Raw genomic sequence first — 20,781 nt, 5'->3', positions numbered from 1 at the left:
GTTTGCATGGCTTGGCATGCTAGGTCACAAGCGTTGCTTGGCATGTGCCAATGGCGCGTGTGGCGGCTTGTCCCTAGGTTTGCACGGATTGGCATGATAGGTCGCAAGCGTCGCTTGGCATGTTCCAATGGCGCGTGTGGCGGCTTGGCATGCTAGGTCGCAAGCGTCGCTTGGCATGTGCCAATGGCGCGTGTGGCGGCTTGGCCCTAGGTTTGCACGGCTTGGCATGCTAGGTCGCAAGAGTCGCTTGGCATGTGCCAACGACGCGTGTGGCGGCTTGGCCCCTAGGTTTGCACGGCTTGGCATGCTAGGTTGCAAGAGTTGCTTGGCATGTGCCAATGGCGCGTGTGGCGGCTTTGGCCTTGGTTTGCACGCCTTGGCATGCCAGGTTGCAAGAGTTGCTTGGCATGTGCCAATGGCGCGTGTGGCGGCTTGGAAGGGAAGCGCTTTGTAAGGGAAACGCTTGCAAGGGAAGCGCTTGCGGTTTAGGGTTTGACACGCCGAAACCCTAATTAGCGCCCTTTACTAGAATCGCTGTAGAATCCTCATACGGACTCGGATTTTGACGTTCCGCCACTTTATCGGACACTAAACAGAATTCTCCATCTTCTCACTCGATAATATTTAGGTTTTGTGCTTGTTTAGGGCGATAAAACGGCCCGACAGTAAAACCAGGAAGAATTCGGAAGGGGTGGCAGTATGGCCAAGGTTAGATTTTTGTTGTACAGCTGGCATGTGCGTTTGGCATGTCTGGCAGGCGGCTGGCATGTGTGCTATGCTGCTGGCACGGTGGTGCGGCTGGCATGTCTGCCATGCTGCTGGCACGGTGGTGCGGCTGGCATGTCTGGCATGCTGCTGGCATAGTGGTGCGGGAATTAGGGTTTGGTGTATCGAAACCCTAATTTAGCGTTAAAAAAGGTACCCCGGTAATTTTTTTGTAAGCGCGTTAAATGCTCTAATAAATGTGTTAGTCTCACCGGTGACGTCATGCTATACGTGAGGTTTTACGTTTTTACCCCTGGTCCTAAAACCACCATCAACATTGAGTCCCCTGCTTAGCTTGTAACATGGGCCTTGTTGCAAGGTAAGCATAAGATGGTGACAGACGAAGATAGAACTGAGATAAGTCATGAAAGAGGGTCGAGGATATTTGTCTGACCTTTTTTCGAGATGTAAGTAAAATTCGAAATCCTTGCATCTGGTAGCTTTGCACGAATCCCGGTATGATTGGGTGTCTTCAGGGCTAGGCTTTGGAACGCGAGGCGGAGCTGCTAACATGGACTTGGCATGAAGGGGACCCATTAGCACTGACGGGCATGGAACGGGTGTGGGCCGCTCTGTAAAGCGCTTGGCAAGGAATGACGCTGGTAAGGGAAGCGCTTTGGAAGGAAACGCTTGCAAGGGAAGCGCTTGCGGTTTAGGGTTTGACACGCCGAAGCCCTGATTAGCGCCCTTTGCTAGAATCGTTGTATAGTCCGCGTACGGACTCGTATTTTGACGGTCCGCCTCTTTATCGGACACAAAACATAATTCTATATCTTCCCACGCAGGAATATTTAGGTTTCGAGCTGGCTTAGGAGGTGAAAAGGGCCCGACAGTGAAAATCAGGAAGAAGTCAGGAGGGATGTTTCGGGCCCGGGGTGGCATAGTCGCGCGGCAGTCACCTATTCCCGTTCATGGAGCAAGAAGGAATCTTCATTCTGTTCAAGCTCTAAAAACTTTGTTCGCATGGAAAGAGGTATCGACCCTCTTCTGTTTTCTGTTGCTCTTCCGGGTCCGTGCTTTCGTTCGCAGTGTCTCTCCAGTGGATTCCAAAATTTACCAAACTCCATTGCATTCTTGGGATGGATGGATGAAACATACGTTCAGCTGCGATCATGTCAGGGCTAACCTTGGAGGTTGTGGTTGCGTTGTCGGTCTATCCTTGACATTAGGTTGTTCAGTGTCTGGACCTTCCGATCAGGACGATGATACGCCGTGGATGATTGTATGGTAGAAATCTCCCGAAGACACAGGATGAAATAGATGAGTTGGGAGACATTTTGTTGCCGATGTGTTGCTATCAAGTCTTCAAGTACTTTGTACCAAGAGACATCCTTTGAACCAGCTTTTGAATCTTGGACTGTCATATGGAATAGGATGCGGTGAGCAGTCCCCAATTATCTTCTTGTTAAATCCGATGACATGGAAGAATATGTGAATGTATCCTTGTGGTGTGCTTTTGGAGTCTTCGATGCACATGTATGGCTTCATGTTGAGAAATTCTTGCGGATCGTAAAACTTCGGCAGCGATGATGTTGAAATCAGACATAACCAGGTTGAGGGGAGTGAAAGCGTCCATGCTGGGAGTCCCCATGTGTAGCTTACTTTCATTGCATCGCCTTGAATCCATGTCCACGGGATTTGATGCAATCTTATTGTACTCTTCTAGATGTGATGCTGGGATGCTCTGAATATCACATGGATGAAATATTCTTTGATGGTCGTCGGGATGGACTGCGATGATCAGTGCCCAGTCGCACTCTTCTTTAGTTTCTGAAGTTGTTTCCTCTGGGCAGGCTTGGGATCCTTCGCGGCCTCGTAGAGTGTCGAAGGCGTCTTCTATACAAAGATGTGATTATATTCTTGCGCTGCACGCTTGAAGAGTAGATGACCTTGTTGTGGCTATGGCCTTTTTGGTTGACTGTGTCTTCCAATCTTTGACAGTGAAGGGATTCCATATATATCCTCAGTCCCCAAGTATGGTTTACATGTTCCATCTTTGTAGTGATTGCTGCTGTGAAGCTCTGGATGATATCAACAAATGAGCGGAAACAGTTCTTGGTAGCAGATATAGTCAGAGGAGACTGCATTATTGTGGTAACAAGGTAGGTTGGCTGGAATTGTACGGGCATCCATGGAAGTAAAAGGATTGACTGGATGTGTTAAGGAGCAAACTTTCCATGATCACGAATTTTAGCGGGATGGATTAAAAGGCGGCCATGACTACGAATAATGGCTGGTTGTGATCATGATCCTTGACATGGGGAGCGCGGTGGTACGATCCTTTGCAGGAAGAAGCGGCGTTGAAGCAGCTTTGGTTTTTTGGAGAGGATGTTGAAACTTAGGAAGCCAAACGCTAAAGTTTCGTCTTAAGCAACTTATGGAGAGAACGCTGAAGCGGAGCAGTTGCTGGAGAGAGCGTTGAAGCGAAGCAGCTGTCGGGGTGAATGTTGAAGCGGAGCGGCTGCGTTAATCAGTGTGTTTTCAAACTGGACACCCTTCAAGCGAACAATGGTTAGGAATCCCCGGTTCCTCCTATCAATCGTGCTTTGGTTTGGGAGCGGCTTCTCTGGTTGGAAACAGCTATTTCCCTAATGCAGTGTGGTTGAGGGCTGCAGATATGTCTTGACGTTGTGCCTTGGGGAAACATAGACTCTCACATAAATGCTTCATCATGGACCGTACATTTTTGTGGGAGAAGTCCCCAGAAATCATGTGTCTCTTGACAGGAAGAGAGTCTTCGTGAACCCAGGGGTTTTTTTGATTTTCCTTGCTTTGATTTTGGAGAAGTCGTTCCTGATCTTTACGTGTGATGAAATCGGATTGCTGATTTCCTACGGGGCGTTCAAGTGCAACGCTAAAAGGATGTGCGCTGGTAGATGTAAGCTGCTGTAAAAGGCAAGCTGCTGTAAAGATGCAAGCTGCTGTAAAGATGTAAGCTGCTGTAAAGATCCAAGCTGCTGTAAAGATGCAAGCTGGAAGTGCAAGTGTGACGCCGGAAGGACGCAATCTGTCAGCGTGCTGGAAAAGATGCAAGCTGTCGGCGCTGGAAAGATGTAAATTGCCGGTGTCGGAAGGACGCAAGCTGTCAGTGCTGGAAGACGCAAGTTGTCGGTGCCAGAAGGACGCAAGCTGCCAGCGCTGGAAGACGCAAGTTGCCAGTGCTGGAAGGATGCAAGCTGTCAGCGCGCTGGAAAAGATGAAAGTTGCTGGCCCTGGAAAGATGCAAGTTGTTAGCGCTGCATCTTGTTGGAACGAGCGCTGGCTTGACATGGACGCTGGCTTGGCATGGCGCTGGTTCCGGCGTGGCGCAGTAGCTATAAAGCGGGCCAGCATATTCCAGCTATGTACTCCAACGTTTCTTGTGTTGGTGCAAACCCTAACCATAGGTACGCCTCCCATAAACCTGTAGAAATATTGTTCTTCTCTTCGAATATTACCGTGGTAGCGTCAGCTACCTCATGAATAGTGACTGGTAATCGTTATGATGCAAAGTAGGTACACATGGGCATGCAACTGATTCCATGAAAACTGAGCGTTAGGGTTTCTTTGAGATCCAAGGTTGCAGGCCAAGGCGACCGAAGGTCCTTCTGCGGACGTGGTCAAACAACAAGAGGCGGAGGTTGGAAGGATGTCCAAAGAGTTGGAGCTGAAACAGGCGGTCCTCCAAATGACGAAGGACGTCTTCTTCGAGAAGAGCAAACCACTGTTGAATGGCTTCCTTTGGATGCACTTCTGTCTTCTGAAATTCTTTTTTTTTTGAAAGGCAAATGAAACACCTGGCTTATGGTTTTGATTTTCTGGATTTCTGGGTTGATAGACAAGTGTTACCTATGAGGGTTTTGGGTTATTATTCGGGATGAACCGTTTTAGGATGATGCCGTTTTTTGGTTATGATTGTAAGTGATATGAACATCCCGGGGAAGATATGGAACCGTGAACGTTGCGTGTTGGTAGATGACATGGGATGAAACATAACATGGCTATTGGTTTTATCATTCCCGTGAAAACTTGAAATTGTAAACCATATATTCTGTCTAGGCAAGGCTTACTCGGTTTCCCGGATCTCCTGATAAAAAGGGATCCTCTGTGTGTAAGATCGAGTTTTATGGGAAGCACCGCCGTGATTGTGGGAAGTCCCCAGTGGTTTTGAGCCACTTGATGACTGGATTGTTTTCTTTCGGTTTCTGTGAAGTCCCCAACTGTTTCTTGCGGTTTGGTACTGATAACCAGGTTGTCTGGTAGTCGAGTTGTGGATCCATGAACAGATCGCTTGCTTCTTCCGTCCTGATGTCTGGATCGAAGTATGAGATCGAGGATTGAAAAACTGACATTGTAACCGAAAGATCAATCTCCCACTGTGGTCGCCAACTGTTTATGGGTGAAAATCGTTTCTTCCGATTTTGGTAATTCCGGTAGTTGAGTGAGAAACAGATCTAAACCCTAAAAAAATGTATTGCACGGGAGTACTTTAGATTCGAGAGATCAATCTGTACAACTCCGACCTAAACCAAGAAATGGCCATTCCAGATTTGCGTCGGTCACAAAGAGGAGGAGAAGGGTTGGTTTAGGGAGGGAAGCGAAGAGAGTGTTGCGACCAGAACAGTTCTGGAAGAGTATTACTTGACTTGTATCAGAAGGTGAAAGCTTTTGGGAAAGCTAGTAAAGTTTCCTTTTTGAGTATTGTATTTTTCCCGACCAAAAACTTGTTTTTGGTGGAAATAGGTAAGACCTATTTATACAAGTCTAAGTGAAACGTACTCTAGCCTCGTAAGAAAAAGAAACGAATGAGTTAAATGGGAAGAGGTGGTAACGCATGGTATTGATGGAATTTTATGGAATTGATGTTCCATAATGAAAGAGCGTTTCACAGTTACTTCCTGCATTTACTAACCGTTTTATTCTTAATACACTATCTTGAAACGGGAATTTGTGTATGCCGCACGTTATAAACCGCCAAACCAAAACCCTAAAGAGCATCCTCCAGTTTGTGACATGTATTGATGTCTCGAGTGTTTTCGTGGAAAACGTGTAGCATGTCGCTGGTGTTTGATAAGTTGAGCTTGAGAAATGTGTCGGCTCAGTGGCGACCTCCGACAGTCGAGATTTTGCATCTTGAGAGGAATCGTGGCCTTTGATGTAGGCGCGACATGCCAAAGTGCAAGGGTTGCATGGCATGTGCCAATGGCTTGTATGAAATGCCTTGGCTGTAGGTTGAGCATCGGATGCAGGTGGTATTGCCAAAATGCAAGTGTTGCATGGCATGTGCCAATGGCGCGCGTAGCGGCTTTGGCCCTAGGTTTGCACGGCTTGGCATTCTAGGTTGCAAGGGTTGCTTGGCATGTGCCAATGGCGCGTGTGGCGGCTTGGCACTGGGTTTGCACGGCTTGGCATGCAAGGTTGCAAGCGTCGCTTGGCATGTGCCAATAGCGCGTGTGGCGGCTTGGCACTAGGTTTGCACGGCTTGGCATGCTAGGTTGCAAGCGTCGCTTGGCATGTGACAATAACGCGTGTGGCGGCTTGGCACTAGGTTTGCACGGCTTGGCATGCCAGGTAGCAAGCGTCGCTTGGCATGTGCCAATGGCGCGTGTGGCGGCTTGGCACTAGGTTTGCACGGCTTGGCATGCTAGGTTGCAAGCGTCGCTTGGCATGTGCCAATGGCGCGTGTGGCGTCTTGGCCCTAGGTTTGCACGGCTTGGCATGCTAGGTCGCAAGCGTCGCTTGGCATGTGCCAATGGCGCGTGTGGCGGCTTGGCCCTAGGTTTGCACTTGGCATGCTAGGTCGCAAGCGTCGCTTGGAATGTGCCAATGGCGCGTGTAGCGGTTTGGACCTAGGTTTGCACGGCTTGGCATGCTAGGTCGCAAGCCTCGCTTGGCATGTGCCAATGGCGCTTATGGCGGCTTGGCACTAGGTTTGGACGGCTTGGCATGCTAGGTTGCAAGCGTCGCTTGGCATGTGCCAATGGCGCGTGTGGTGGGTTGGCACTAGGTTTGCACGCCTTGGCATGGTAGGTCGCAAGCGTCGCTTGGCATGTACCAATGGCGCATGTGGCGGCTTGGCCCTAGGTTTGCACGGCTTGGCATGCTAGGTCGCAAGCGTCTCCTGGCATGTGCCAATGGCGCGTGTGGCGGCTTGGACCTAGGTTTGCACGGCTTGGCATGCTAGGTCGCAAGCGTCGCTTGGCATGTGCCGATGGCACGTGTGGCGGTTTGGGCCTAGGTTTGCACGGCTTGGCATGCTAGGCCGCAAGCGTCGCTTGGCATGTGCCAATGGCGCGTGTGGAGGTTTGGCCCCAGGTTTGCACGGCTTGGCATGCTAGGTCGCAAGCGTCGCTTGGCATGTGCTAATGGCGCGTGTGGCCGCTTGGCCCTAGGTTTGCACGGCTTGGCATGCTAGGTCGAAAGCGTCGATTGGCATGTGCCAACAGCGCGTGTGGCGGCTTGGCCCCTAGGTTTGCACGGCTTGGCATGCTAGGTTGCAAGCATTGCTTGGAATGTGCCAATGGCGCGTGTGGCGGCTTTGGCCTTGGTTTGCACGCCTTGGCATGCCAGGTTGCAAGAGTTGCTTGGCATGTTCCAGTGGCGCGTGTAGCTGCTTTGGCCTTGGTTTGCACGCCTTGGCATGCCAGGTTGCAAGAGTTGCTTGGCATGTGCCAATGGCGCGTGTGGCGGCTTGGAAGGGAAGCGCTTTGGAAGGGAAACACTTGCAAGGGAAGCGCTTGCGGTTTAGGGTTTGACACGCCGAAACCCTAATTAGCGCCCTTTAATAGAATCGCTGTAGATCCGCGTACGGACTCGGAGTTTGACTGCCCGCACCTTTATTGGACACGAAACAGAATTATCCATCTCCCAACGCGAGAATATTTAGGTTTTGAGCTTGTTTAGGGTGCTAAAACGGCCCGACAGTAAAACCAGGAAGAATTCGGAAGGGGTGGCAGTATGGCCAAGTTTAGATTTTGGTTGTACGGCTGGCATGGTATGCCTTTGGCGTGCAAAGAGTGCATGATATGTGCGTTTGGCACATGTGGCATGGTTGGCATGCCTTGGCGCGCAAAGATTGCACGGTATGTGCGTTTGGCACATGTGGCATGGTTGGCATGCCTTGGTGTGGAGACGTGGCTGGCATGTCTGGCATGCTGCTGGCACGGTGGTGCGGCTGGCATGTCTGGCATGCTGTTGGCATGGTGGTGCGGCTGGCATGTCTGGCATGTTGCTGGCACGGTGGTGCGGCTGGCATGTCTGGCACGGTGGTGCGGGAATTAGGGTTTGGTGTATCGAAACCCTAATTTAGCGTTAAAAAAGGTACCCCGGTAATTTTTTTGTAAGCGCGTTAAATGCTCTAATAAATGTGTTAGTGTCACCGGTGACATCATGCTATACGTGAGGTTTTACGGTTTTACCCCTGGTCTTAAAACCACCATCAACACAGGGATTCGGTGAGAACATCGGGGCCATTGAAAAAGGAGATATCGAACTTATGGAGGCGAAAAGACTTTGTGATCTCAGCCAAGGACAGATGAGCGTGGATATCTTTATCACGAAGTGTCAGCCTTTGAAGTTCATAATGAGGAGGAGGAGGAGGTGGAGGATCCTCAATAACAACTTCTTCTACCTCTGGATCCGCAGCAGCCTCAGGGACAACAACCATCTCAGTAACCGTAGGTACCTCAGTATCCTCAGGGGTGGAGACGGCGTAGCATCAGGATGATCCATCCATGGAGGTGGATCAGTAGAAGAAGAGGTTCTTTCCCCTTAGGCGTAGGTGTCTTCGGAAGTCTTATAATTCCTAACACCAACAGGAAGAATGACTCATCAACAATGGCTGACTGAAAATCACAGTCGACTCAAAAGCAAATTGGGGGCAAAAACAAACATACATTGGGCATGGGTTTTACTAAACCAACCAAAGAAAAACGGTTTAAAATCATCATAAGGCAAAATCTAAGGCCACTCACCACCACGAATAAAGTTGCAGACAAGGAACAACTATGGCAGAGTCATCATCAAAATACGAAATGAGAACAAACCCAAGTTCACATACAACATGAATAAGTAAAAGAGAATTAAGATTCTCACATGCAGGAACATCAAAAACTTCAAACAAAACGAGGAAGGGAAAACAAAATTAAGCATGGAGAAATACGAAAAGCAACAGCAAAAAGCAAAGCACCACTTACGTGTATATGATGATCGAGTATTGAACCAGATTGCTTCGGAAAATCGAAGGAAAGATTGGCAATAAATGGTGGAGGAAAATCTCCGTGAAAGAGACAGAGAGCGACAGTTTGAGAAGAAAAAAAGGAGTTAATGAAAATTCCTCCTCTTTGTTCTCTTCTTATAGGCGGCTGATGAATCCAAAAATTTGGACGTCTCGAAATTCGAGGGGAAGTTATTGCATGAAAAGACATGTGGACCACCCAATCGGTACGTGCAAAAATGGCGGTGTTATAGGAGTTTTCTTCCAATCCTACCAAATGGTAGAATATGAAAGAAAGGGGGAAAACTGTGAATACCAATATTCTGCGGAGCACGCGTCACGATCTCAGTGGTCGCATACAAGATAGCTGTGTAGCCCTCTCTATACAGAAGAATCCGAGTGACAGAGGATACCTTCGTAGATCTACTTTATCTCGTCCCAAGAAAGGATGCCTCGACGGCTAAGATGAAAAAAGTAAAAGCCTAGTCTATGGGGAGGAAGCTGGCGAAGGGACAAAGGTAGATGACATATCTAATCAGCATTAAATGCACAAATCTCTTATCTACACGCATAATCAAGGCACGTGGAGAGAGATGATGTGGCGTAACCCGATTGGCAGAGGCTGGCGGTGAACGAAGGTACAATCTGTACTAAGGCTGGGAAGTTCCCAAAGGAACGTGGGTCAGCTGAGGTGGCATAGTTCGACTGGAGAAAGCACGCGGCGAACGAAGGTACCATCTGTACTAAAGGTATATCAGGAAACGATGGACCCAGAGGCAACAAAGATATACTTGGAGCAGAAGGGGATATAAATACCAAGCCTCACCAACAAACTAAGGGAATTCAATACCCAGGAGAGAAGATCTAGTCTTAAGCTTATACCTCTTTAATGTTTAGAACTTAAGTATTTACTTGAACTTGAGTTCTCTCTATTACTTTGGGAAGTATTTAAGATCTTTGTAACAACCATGACTTAATACAAAACAATCACCCATTACCCCGTGGACGTAAACGAAAGTCGAACCACGTAATATCTTGTGTCTCATGATAACTTAGAGGCATTTACATTATCTTTGTGTTCTTAGTTATTGTTGTGATCTTGAGTATCTTTTACTACTTAGCATTATCAGTTCAACAGAGGCATCAATATTACTTAGTATCTGATTCTCTGAGTTGTATACATTACGTAGACTACGGGAAAACGAGTGGTCACATGAATATCAACACGAAAATCAATTTTCAGATTCTTACCATGAGGTTTAGTTGATGTAGGACTTTTAAGAAACTCACTTTTATTCTTTTCGTCATCCTCTTCTTCTTCTTCTTACGAATCGTCTTCTTCAAAATCATCTTTTTCCGAAGCTTCAGGTGAAGGTGTAATTTTTTTCTTCGTCTTAGACTTGGGTGAATGAGAACGAATACATTCACTCATCCCTTGAAGGGTAACTTGAATTGACTTCATGTCTTTTTGCAGCGTAGCCACCTTTTCTTCCATAGTTTGTGGTTCGCCTTCCTTAGGATCATCATCTGACTTTGTCATCCTTGATCCCCTTATTTTCTTAACGTCTTTTAGCTTCTCGAGTACCTCACCAAGATATATGTAAATAGATCTAGTGAAAACCATAAACCACGGTGATTTATCCTAAAAACTAACCTTGCTCGTGATGTCAACTTGATATGTATTGATCTCTGTACCTTGGTGACTATTATTATAGAGGTGGAATTCAGAATAATAATAGACGAGAAACTTAGTAAACAGAACACAAGTAGTAATTTGAAGAAAATATCTTCTCTAGATTAAGAATAAGAAAACGATTACAATTCTCTATTTGTTACGCTCACAATCTTCTCTAAACAGTGGATTAACCTTAAACTGTTTGCTAAGCTTGCACAAGTATTGTTCCAAGCTTTCTCTAGGTTTTTTGTGCCTAGTATCTGTGTGTCCTTAGCTATTATCCAAAACCCTCTATTTATAGCCTTCATCGTACTCAGCCGATCAAGGACTTCTATTAGGAATCTATTTCCTAAACTAAGAGTATTGCCTAAAACAAAACTCTTCCCTAACTAGGAATTCTGCCTAAACAAGGATTCCTGACTAGAATAGGATTCTTCCCTCAACTTAGTTTGAGGTTAACTAAGTTCCCTAAAGGAGTACGGATACACCTGTATCAGAATTACTGAGAGAGATTTAGATAAAGAGAGAGTGAGAAATCTAAGTGATATTTGTAGCTCTTTCAAGGGTAAGACCTTAATCAATAAAGAAAACATCTTCTTTCCCGCGGACGTAGGTCTTCATGGCCGAACCACATTATATGCTTGTGTCAATATTTACTTCCCATGTTCTCTACATCTTGTTTATCTTTGAATCTTGAATGTTAATAGGTTTATAGTCTTTTGATCTACTTGGATGTAGCCATCAGAAAATATGCAACTACATTTTGGCGCTAGAAACAGGGAGGTACGAAGATCTAATCTACCTCCCTAATAACAGCTATATAGTTTTCTCATGATACCTCTAAGAGATGTGGTTTTCACACCACTGTGTAGAATTATGTCAAGTTCATGAGTAGATCTCGGACACAACATGATCCACACGATCAGTGAAGTCCTGAAGAGCCTCAGAATCATCAGATCTACACCTTTTTCGTTGATTTTCTTTAAGATTTTTGTTCTTTTAAGATTTTCTTATACCTTCCTCAAGATGCTCAGGAGATTCGAAGATCGGAGTGAAAATGAAGCTTTAAACACTTCAAAATAGTACTCAATCGATATCGTCCATGAAAGAGCTGGAAATAAATTTAAGTCAGTAAACTTCATAAGAGAAATTATCATCCTATGAAAGTTGAAAAGACAAGTTATTCATGGTATTCTTAATCTTTTAAGAAACTGAAGATAATTCATAATCTTCTTCTTAGAAATCTAACTCTAAGTCAAGGGGAAAGGATAATGAGTACATAATCATTCATCAAACTCAAAGTTTGTTCAAAATCAAAAGTTTAAAGATGATAAGAAATGTTTTCTAAAATGGGAAAACGTGCTCAATCGTCATAACTTGGTTTTTTCCCAATAAAGGTATGACGTGTAGAAGGAGGTATTTTTCTCGAAAAAAGAGACAAGCAAAACACTTTTTTCCCATCACTAAAACATTATGCAAGTAGGGAATGTTTTGACATCTTCACATGTCTCCAAAATTTACTGATAAGTCTTCCTGTACTAGAACTGTCTAGCCTGAACTATGACTTAGCAATTGCACATGATCTGCAAATTTAGGGTCCTACTTTTCAGAAATAAAAGACAAATTAAGTATTATTGAATATATCACAGGTAAGACGATGGTGACGAGACGATCCGCTCGTACGAGCCAAGGTGAAACTGGTGGATCCCAACCCGAAGGACTAGACGAAATGGAGCTAGGCGAAACTATGCACAACAGTGTACTCCCGGGAGAGGGACATCCCGATAACCAATATCACGAAGGATAACATATAACTCTAGCTCTGACAAAGAGGTAAACCCCTTCGAAGGATAGGGTGATATCCATCTATCTCAACCAGGAGGGTTGACTCATTTGCCAAGGCAAACAGTAAACAATGAGGCAAATAAGGATGATCCTTCTAACCTCGGTGACACTTTTACAACTATTGCATCCATCCTGAAAGCACAAAAAGTGCAGGATGAAAGAATGAAAAAATTAGAAGGACGTAACATGATGCTAAAACGGAAAAACCGTAAGCTAAAGCGCAGAACGAAGAAGAAAGTACCACTCACTACCGTAGAGGAGACCCCCCGAGGAGGAGAATCATTTTGAGAAATTGCAATATGATGAGCGAGTCCATATACCTAACACCTCAAATGAGGAGATAGAGGATCGTTTTCCCAAGGCAAATATAAGAGTTCTAAACTAGGAGGACAACCCGTCCGAAGGATCGTCCGATGTCGATCCCAAGCATAGACGAGAGATGAATAAAGAAGACGAAGTTAAAACCAACTGCGAGGTCGAGAACCTCACAGCCACAAACCTCAAGCGAGGCGAGACTTCAAAGTCGACTCATTCTAAGATAGTGTCGTATGTCGAACAATCAGACGAGGACTAAAGGCGATCAAGATATCACCTGCTAGAAGCTTCTTTCTCTTCCAAAAGAGCGTGAGGAAGAAGGAAAAAGGCCGAAACAAGGCACATTGATGATCAAATACAAGTCTGACTCTATCAACTCGAAGCGATGTGCACAGAGGCTACAGGAAGACAAGAAGCCAAAAAGTTAGCGGAAGTAATGCAAGAGGGTGGACAGTCTCCCTTATCGGAGAGTCTATTGGCCCAACCATTTCCAAGGAAGTGTTCACTCCCAACGTTCGCATCCCCCTTCAGTGGGACCGGTGATGCGGTCCAACATCTCACTTCCTACTGCATGACACTGACTCAGTGGATCATTACGATGTGGTGATGTGTAGGTTCTTTCCCGTCTGTCTAAAGGACGAGTCTCTAATGTGGTTCAATAATTTGCCGAAAGCATCGGTTAGATCGTTCAATCATCTATCTGAGCTATTTTTAGAAGCATACATTCACAACAGCAGAGTCAAGCCAGAAACCGACATGCTGTTTCAACTAGCTCGAGGACCAAATGAGTCGCTCCGCTCTCTGGTAACTCGCTGGAGAAAATTATGTGCCGAGATCGGAAGAGTCTCAGAGGCCTACGCGATCTTGGGTTTCAAAAACATTCTAAGAAAGACAGATCCCATATTCGTTCGCATGTACGAAACCATGCCTCCATGTCTAGGAAAATTGAGAGAGATTCAAGAGGACTACATAACCCTTGAAGAGCTCGAATATGGGACCTATGACAAATTGGTAAGAGGAACCAACAGATGAGAAAATGTGGTATAAACAAAGAACCCTCAGCCGCAAGTCCGAGGAACAGGGCGACCCAACAACGGGTCCACTCAGTTCGATATACATCGAAGTGGAGGATGGAAAGGGCGAGTTCAAGCCCAACAAAAAAAAGGGAAATTCGTAGACCCAGTCTACACGAAGATAAATGCCACATATCCGAGATCTTCAAGAAGATCGATGGAAAATGTAAGATCACCTACCCATGGAACAGAGGACAGCAACCCGAGTGCGCTAAGAACGGAACAGATTTCTGTGAATTTTACCAGTTCTATAGCCGCACGACAGATTCGTGCAGAGATCTGAAGAAAATGGTGCAAGACATGATTGATGAAGGTAAACTCCAGGAGTTCATCGCGCAACCAGCGATTCAACCAGTGGCAGGACCACCCGTGCATCGTGTAGAAATACCACGCGAGGCATAATACTTTGGATGCAATACGATATCGCACTCAACCATCGTTTCTCCCACACCCAAAGGAAATATCACAGGACGAATTCACAAGCAAAACTTTGAAGGTGACGAATTTTCAGTGTGGCAAAGGAGCCTCCGATGGGGGAGTGGATCAAACAGCCTATCAGCTTTTCAGCCTCTGAGAGTCTGAGGCACCTGATGGAGGACGAAACCACAACGATCCGCTAGTGCTCACGATGGTTATCGCGCTCCCAGAACACAAGGGAGAGGAAGAAAAGCCCAAGGTATTGCCATGGGCCATGCCTAAGATACTAATTGATGGAGGAAGTTCCGTTGAAATCTTGTTTTATGAAACATTCAAGCAAATGGGTCTTAGAGACGAGTGCCTAATACCATCTACCTATAATATATTTGGTTTTAATAGCTCATCAACCCGCCCAATGGGCGAGGTTACCCTAGAAATTCGTGTAGGAAAAATCCTCACCCCTAACCACTTTCTGTGTAGTGGAAGTGCTTTCACCCTACACAGCCATTGTCGGGGGATCCTGGGTCCATGGGATCAAAGGAATCGCTTCGACTTATCATCAGAGACTAAGGTTTCAAACACCCTATGGGATCGCAGAGATCATGGGAGATTCAGGCGAAGCTAAGTACTATTACAACATGGACGTACAAAATGGCGAGAACATGGCAAATTCCACAAAAGCAAAGAAGAAAAGGGCCCAGAATGCTAAGAGCCAGGCTGAAATCGATACTTACATAACAGTAACAAATGAAGCGAGGCGCTCGAACAATGTACCAGCCTAGGACAATGTCCCAATCTCGGACTCACCCATGGAGCCCTTATAACAATTACAGAACCTCTCCGATGTTGGAGAGCTTAAGTCAAACTTCTCGGCCTCAGAACCTACAAAAGAAGTAAATATTAGAACACCCGAAAATCCGGGTATGGTTAAGATCGGAACTCTCTTCGACAAAGAGGAAGAAGAAAATATAGTGCGAGTATTGAAAGAATATTCTGATGTCTTTGCATGGTGCATGGAATACATGCCTGGGATAAACCCAGAAGTCTGTTGCCATCATTTGAAAATCGATCCAAGGCACAAGCCCATAAAGCAAAAGATGCGAAAGCTGGCACCGGAGTATCACGAAGCGATTCAAAAAGAACTAAATAAGATGGAGGCATAAGGAGTCATCCGAGAAGTACAATATCCGATATGGATATCCAACATGGTGATAGTACCAAAGAAAAATGGAGGAGTGCGAATTTGCATTGATTTCAACGATCTTAATAAAGCTTGCCCAAAGGACAGCTTTCCACTCCCAAATATCGATCTGCTCGTAGAAGCAACATCTTGATATGGATTATTATCCCTAATGGACGGATATTCGGGTTATAACCAAATCCCCCTCGCCGAGGAATACCAAGAGCATACTGCCTTCTTCACTCCTCGAGGCCTATATTGTTATACTAAGATGTCATTCGGACTAAAAAACGCAGGCGCGACCTATCAGAGAATGGTAGAGAAAATGTTTGAGAATTGGATACACAAATCCCTAGAGGTATATGTGAATGATATGCTCATCAGAGCAAGCTTCCACAGGACCATGCAAATGATCTCAAATAAATTTTCAAACAAATGAGGAAGTTTAATATGAAAATTAACCCGGCAAAATGCGCTTTTGGGGTAACCTCAGGAAAATTCTTGGGATACTTGGTCACCAAACGAGGCATTGAGGTCGACCCGGACAAAGTGTGAGCCATACTGGATATGCCCTCGCCTGCAATAGTCAAAGACGTGCAGAGACTAAATGGCCCGTTGGAAGCCCTGGGAAGATTCATCGCCAGATCGTCCGACAAATTTAGAGATTTCTTCAATACCCTTAAAAAGGGAGAGAAATTCTCGTGGAGAACTGAGTGCGAAGAATCCTTCCAAAAAATCAAGGAGCATCTAGCTGCCTTACCAATCTTACAGAAACCCGACCCAGGCGAGAACCTTTACATCTACCTATCGGCAACTAACACTTTGATCAGTGCGGTACTAACTCGCATAGACAAAGAAGTGGAAAAGCCTATTTACTTCATAAGTAAAACTCTGACTGCTGCTGAGAAGAATTACTCTAAGATCGAGAAAATCGTGTTGTCCTTGGTTTATGCGACACAGAAGTTGCGAACATACTTTCATGCACACACTGTGACTGTCATCACGAAAGCTCCAATAAAATCTGTGCTAGACCATGCTAACAGAGCAGGCATAATATCCAAATGGGGGGCACCAATCAAACAATTTGGGGTGAAATATCAAGCCCAAATAGCAATAAAAACCCAAGTTGTTGCAGATTTCTTAGCTGAGTTTCCTCCAGACGATACCGATGAAGTCGAAGAAATCCTAGGAATAGAGGACGAGCTAGAAGATCCACCCGAGCTACTTCGATCGGAGAACACAAGATGATGGAAAGTCTTTGTAGAGGGTTCATGTAATTCAGAAGGATCTGGCATCAGAATGGTCTTTACGACTCCGACAGGCCGCAGGATCGTTTATAGCCTAAGGCTAGAATTCCCCGCTACAAATAACATAACTGAGTACGAGGCAGTCATACATGCTCTCCGCAAAATAATCGCGCTCGGTATCAGTGAAGTGAGACTCACGAGTGACTTACAGCTTGTCATACGACAAATTGAAGGAACCTATCAAGCTTCGGATGCATGTCTACAGCGATATCTACAACTCGTTAAACATTACATTGGACAGATACCAAACATCACATTCCGACATCTAAATAGGAACAACAATAGGCACGCATATGCCTTAGCTTTCCTCGCCTCCATGACAATAGATCCGGAGGCTACAAATGTAAGAATCGAGAGGGTAATGCTTCCCTCAATACCCTTAGAAGGAGATATGGAAATTATTAATGTAGACATAACAAGCCAAGAAGAGGCTTTATCCGAGGACGATTGGAGAACCCCGGTCGTGAAGTACCTAACCAATGGCGATCTCCCAAGCGACCAAAATCTCGTGTTAGAGCATAGCTCGGTTGAACCCACCAAGCGTTGGTATGTCAAGTTTGATTGTCATATTTTAGTGAATTAAAACTCATTTAAAGAGTCGCTTGATTATTTACTAGAGCCAACTTAGTATAGGTTAGCTATAAAGATACCAGGATATGAGACTTACAAGTATTACGTGAAGACTTGAAGAATGTGAAGAAATAAATAGCTACATCGACGACATCATCCTTCCTCTTGAGGTTAGTAATATTGAACTTGAACTATTTCACTCCTAAAGTATCTTTCAAGTCGTGCATATTGAAAACATAATTGCGAAGCTGTGAATGATTATACTCTATTTAGACACAATATTAAGGAATTACAATATGAAGTATAACGTCTATCTTTTGAACTTCGTATATAATACATCGACATAATCGCATGAATGCTATTGTGATTGTGTGTATGGGTATGGGTGAAGATTTCGTCCTAGGAAACAACGTTTTACATTCATTTAAAGGAAGTACAATGCATACACTTGTTTTATGAATCGAAAGGGAAATCGCTAGGCTTATTGGTATTATTATTCATTGCAAATCTTTGGATTACCAATATGTGTGTTTAGTATAACCTCTCATAACTTGTTTATGTATCTTGGTAAAACTATTCACAAGGCCTGACTTTTGTATTGGTATCACTTTTATTAGTGAAACCGATCTTAGGTAATCACCTGAGATGGTATGATCGATATTTTGTAATTGGCATGACCAACTCTAGACATTGGGGAAACGATCCTAGTAAGAGGTGCAACTGATCACAAGTATGTGAAATCGATCCTTGTAAGAGGTACAAGAAATCTTAGTAATTGGTAACCGATCCTATGACTTGTGCAACCGATTACAAGTAAATACCATAATTATGTGGTAACCGATCCTAGTACCTAGTCAACCAATTTTTGTAAAGCTAGTGTGACCGATCCTAGTACCTACATGGAGGTAAAAATGAAGCTTTGTGTTTTGGTAGAACCGTGAAACCCATTAATGGTGATTTGATATAATAATCAATCACATAGTTCTTGGAAGTCAGATGAACCAATTATAAACTCGTTTGGAAGTGTGGAAAATCGGTTCCAAGATTGTAAATATGAAAAAAGATTTACAAAGTAAAGATGTCTACATACTTTGAACATGTGCAGTAATTCTTATCTTTTATTGTTCAAAGATATTCCTTAATAACTAAAGGAGAATCCCGGATTGAAATAAATTGAGAATCCTTAATTAAGGTTTTTAATTTTATATGATTTTAATTTCCAGCAATTAAAATGCATATCTTTGGAAAATAAAAATTGGTAATGTGCATTTACTAATTGGAGATTTTCTACTAAGATTTCGGTCAATATTTGGACAGAGCATTTCCAAGAATTATGAAAACCGAATTTGGAAATATATCGTATATCTTGAGAATATTTTCGGTTTTGGAAATTCCTTGGCGTCCAAACTTCCTTGGTCTATAAATATTGAAGTTTTCATTTCGAGCAAACTAATCCTCAGAGCCAGCAAAACTACCTAGTTGTGTTGTTACTTGTGGAGCCGTCTATTCGGAGAGGAAAGTACCCTAATTAGGCGAAATCTCTTACGATCACTCGTTTTAAAGACTTCTTTGGGATTGGGAATCTCTACGAGTACCGTTGGTGGGAAACTAGATAATTGCAGTTTATTATTAGTTTTCGATTGATTTGATTGACTAACGGTTGTTGAACTTTGATTGCACCTAGTTTGTTTATGCTTGAGAATTTTCTCTCCTGATATAATATTCACTCAAACTAGATCGAAGTTTCGACGGGGATATTTAGACTATTTGTAGATCTAAAGACGTTTTTTGATAATCCATTGTTAACAGACTCCGTTTTGTGTGTGATTGATCACAAGAGATTCAAGTTGTTTGTGTGCAGGTGTTTATTGAAGATCTAAGAAGATTTGAAGAAAAAGAATATATCTTATTTGAGTTCATAATCTTTGGTGCGCACAAAACTTGATCGGCTGGGGATCCAACTATAATCGGTTTATCTTTGTGATAACCTTGATTGATTAGTTGAGTATATCGGCATCAATACACTTCTTGGTGATTAATAGTATTGGTTGCATAGTCTAGACAATTACTTTGGTAGTTGTTATTAGATTGATCTAAGAACCTGGCAAAGGATTTTATTGGGATAAACGGAAGAGCCTTTTGTCAAACTCATATCACGTTGTTTGAAAAGAGTTGTTACCGAACAGATTTGTTGTTCCTTTACTGTTTGGAATATGAACCAAAGGAATTGTTCCCAGTGGGTGACTTATTGCAAGTTGGAGGCGTAGGGATACAGACAGAACTAGGTGAACTATAGGTTTAGTTGCTTGGTCTCAATTATACAAAGTTGGTTTAGATTTTGTATATCGGCTTAATCATGAGAGTATTCAATTCTGGACAAGGTCCCGGGGTTTTTCTGCATTTGCGGTTTCTTCGTTAACAAAATATTGTTGTCTCTTTTACTTTCTATATCCGCAATTATAATTGTTTTTATTATAATTAGAAGTAAAATACACAAACGTTAATTCCTTATTACTTGATAGCAATCTATTGTGTTTGGTTAAGTCTGAACCTATTATCAAGTAATCATACTTCGTTGTTGTATTGTCTCGATCTTGTATTCATAGTCAATCACACAAGTTATCTTGTTGTCGTATTGTTTCGATCTCGTATCCATAGACGATCACACGAAGTGTGAACCGATTAGTTGTATTGTCTCGACTCAGTCCATAGACAATCACTTTCATCGAAAGGACTTATAGGTGGAAAAGTTTTAGATTGAGGTATATTTGGGTACCCTCGTCTTTTCAGCTCGCACACAAAGTGATATCACGATCAGGAAATTACCAACTCAAGGACGGCATACTGTATAGACAGTCATATCTGGTACCTTTATTTATATGCCTTTCCTTTGCTGAGGGCCAAGAAATATTAAAGGAAATACATTATGGTTACGCAGGGAACCATAGCGGAGGAAGATCTCTAGCTCACAAAGCCAGATTACAAGGATATTTCTGGCCTCGCATGAATAAGGACTCAAAGCAGATGGCGAAATTATGTCTAGAATGCCAAAAATTTGGTAAAAGAAGGCATGCACCCTCGATGGATTTCAAATCTGTACTAAGCCCTTGGTCATTCACCAAGTAGGGAGTTGACATCGTTGGGCCCCTACGAACTGGAACAGGGCAAAGAAAATACTTAATCGTTTCCACATATTACTTTATAAAATGGGTAGAGGCCTCAGCCCTCAGACACATCAGAGACCACGATGTCTTTAAATTTATCTTTGAGCACATCATATGTCACTTCGGTATCCCAACCGCCATCGTATCATACAATGGGGCCCAACTATAAGAGGAAAATATTGACCTCCTCTTTAACTATTTCAAGATCAGGAAGAATAAATCCACACCCATCTACCCCGAGAGCAATGGCCAGGCGGAGGCCACTAACAAAACCAT

The sequence above is a fragment of the Papaver somniferum genome, chromosome 9 (genome assembly GCF_003573695.1).
Source record: "Papaver somniferum cultivar HN1 chromosome 9, ASM357369v1, whole genome shotgun sequence".
Classification (NCBI taxonomy): Eukaryota; Viridiplantae; Streptophyta; class Magnoliopsida; order Ranunculales; family Papaveraceae; genus Papaver; species Papaver somniferum.
This window is presented reverse-complemented; position numbering follows the sequence as displayed.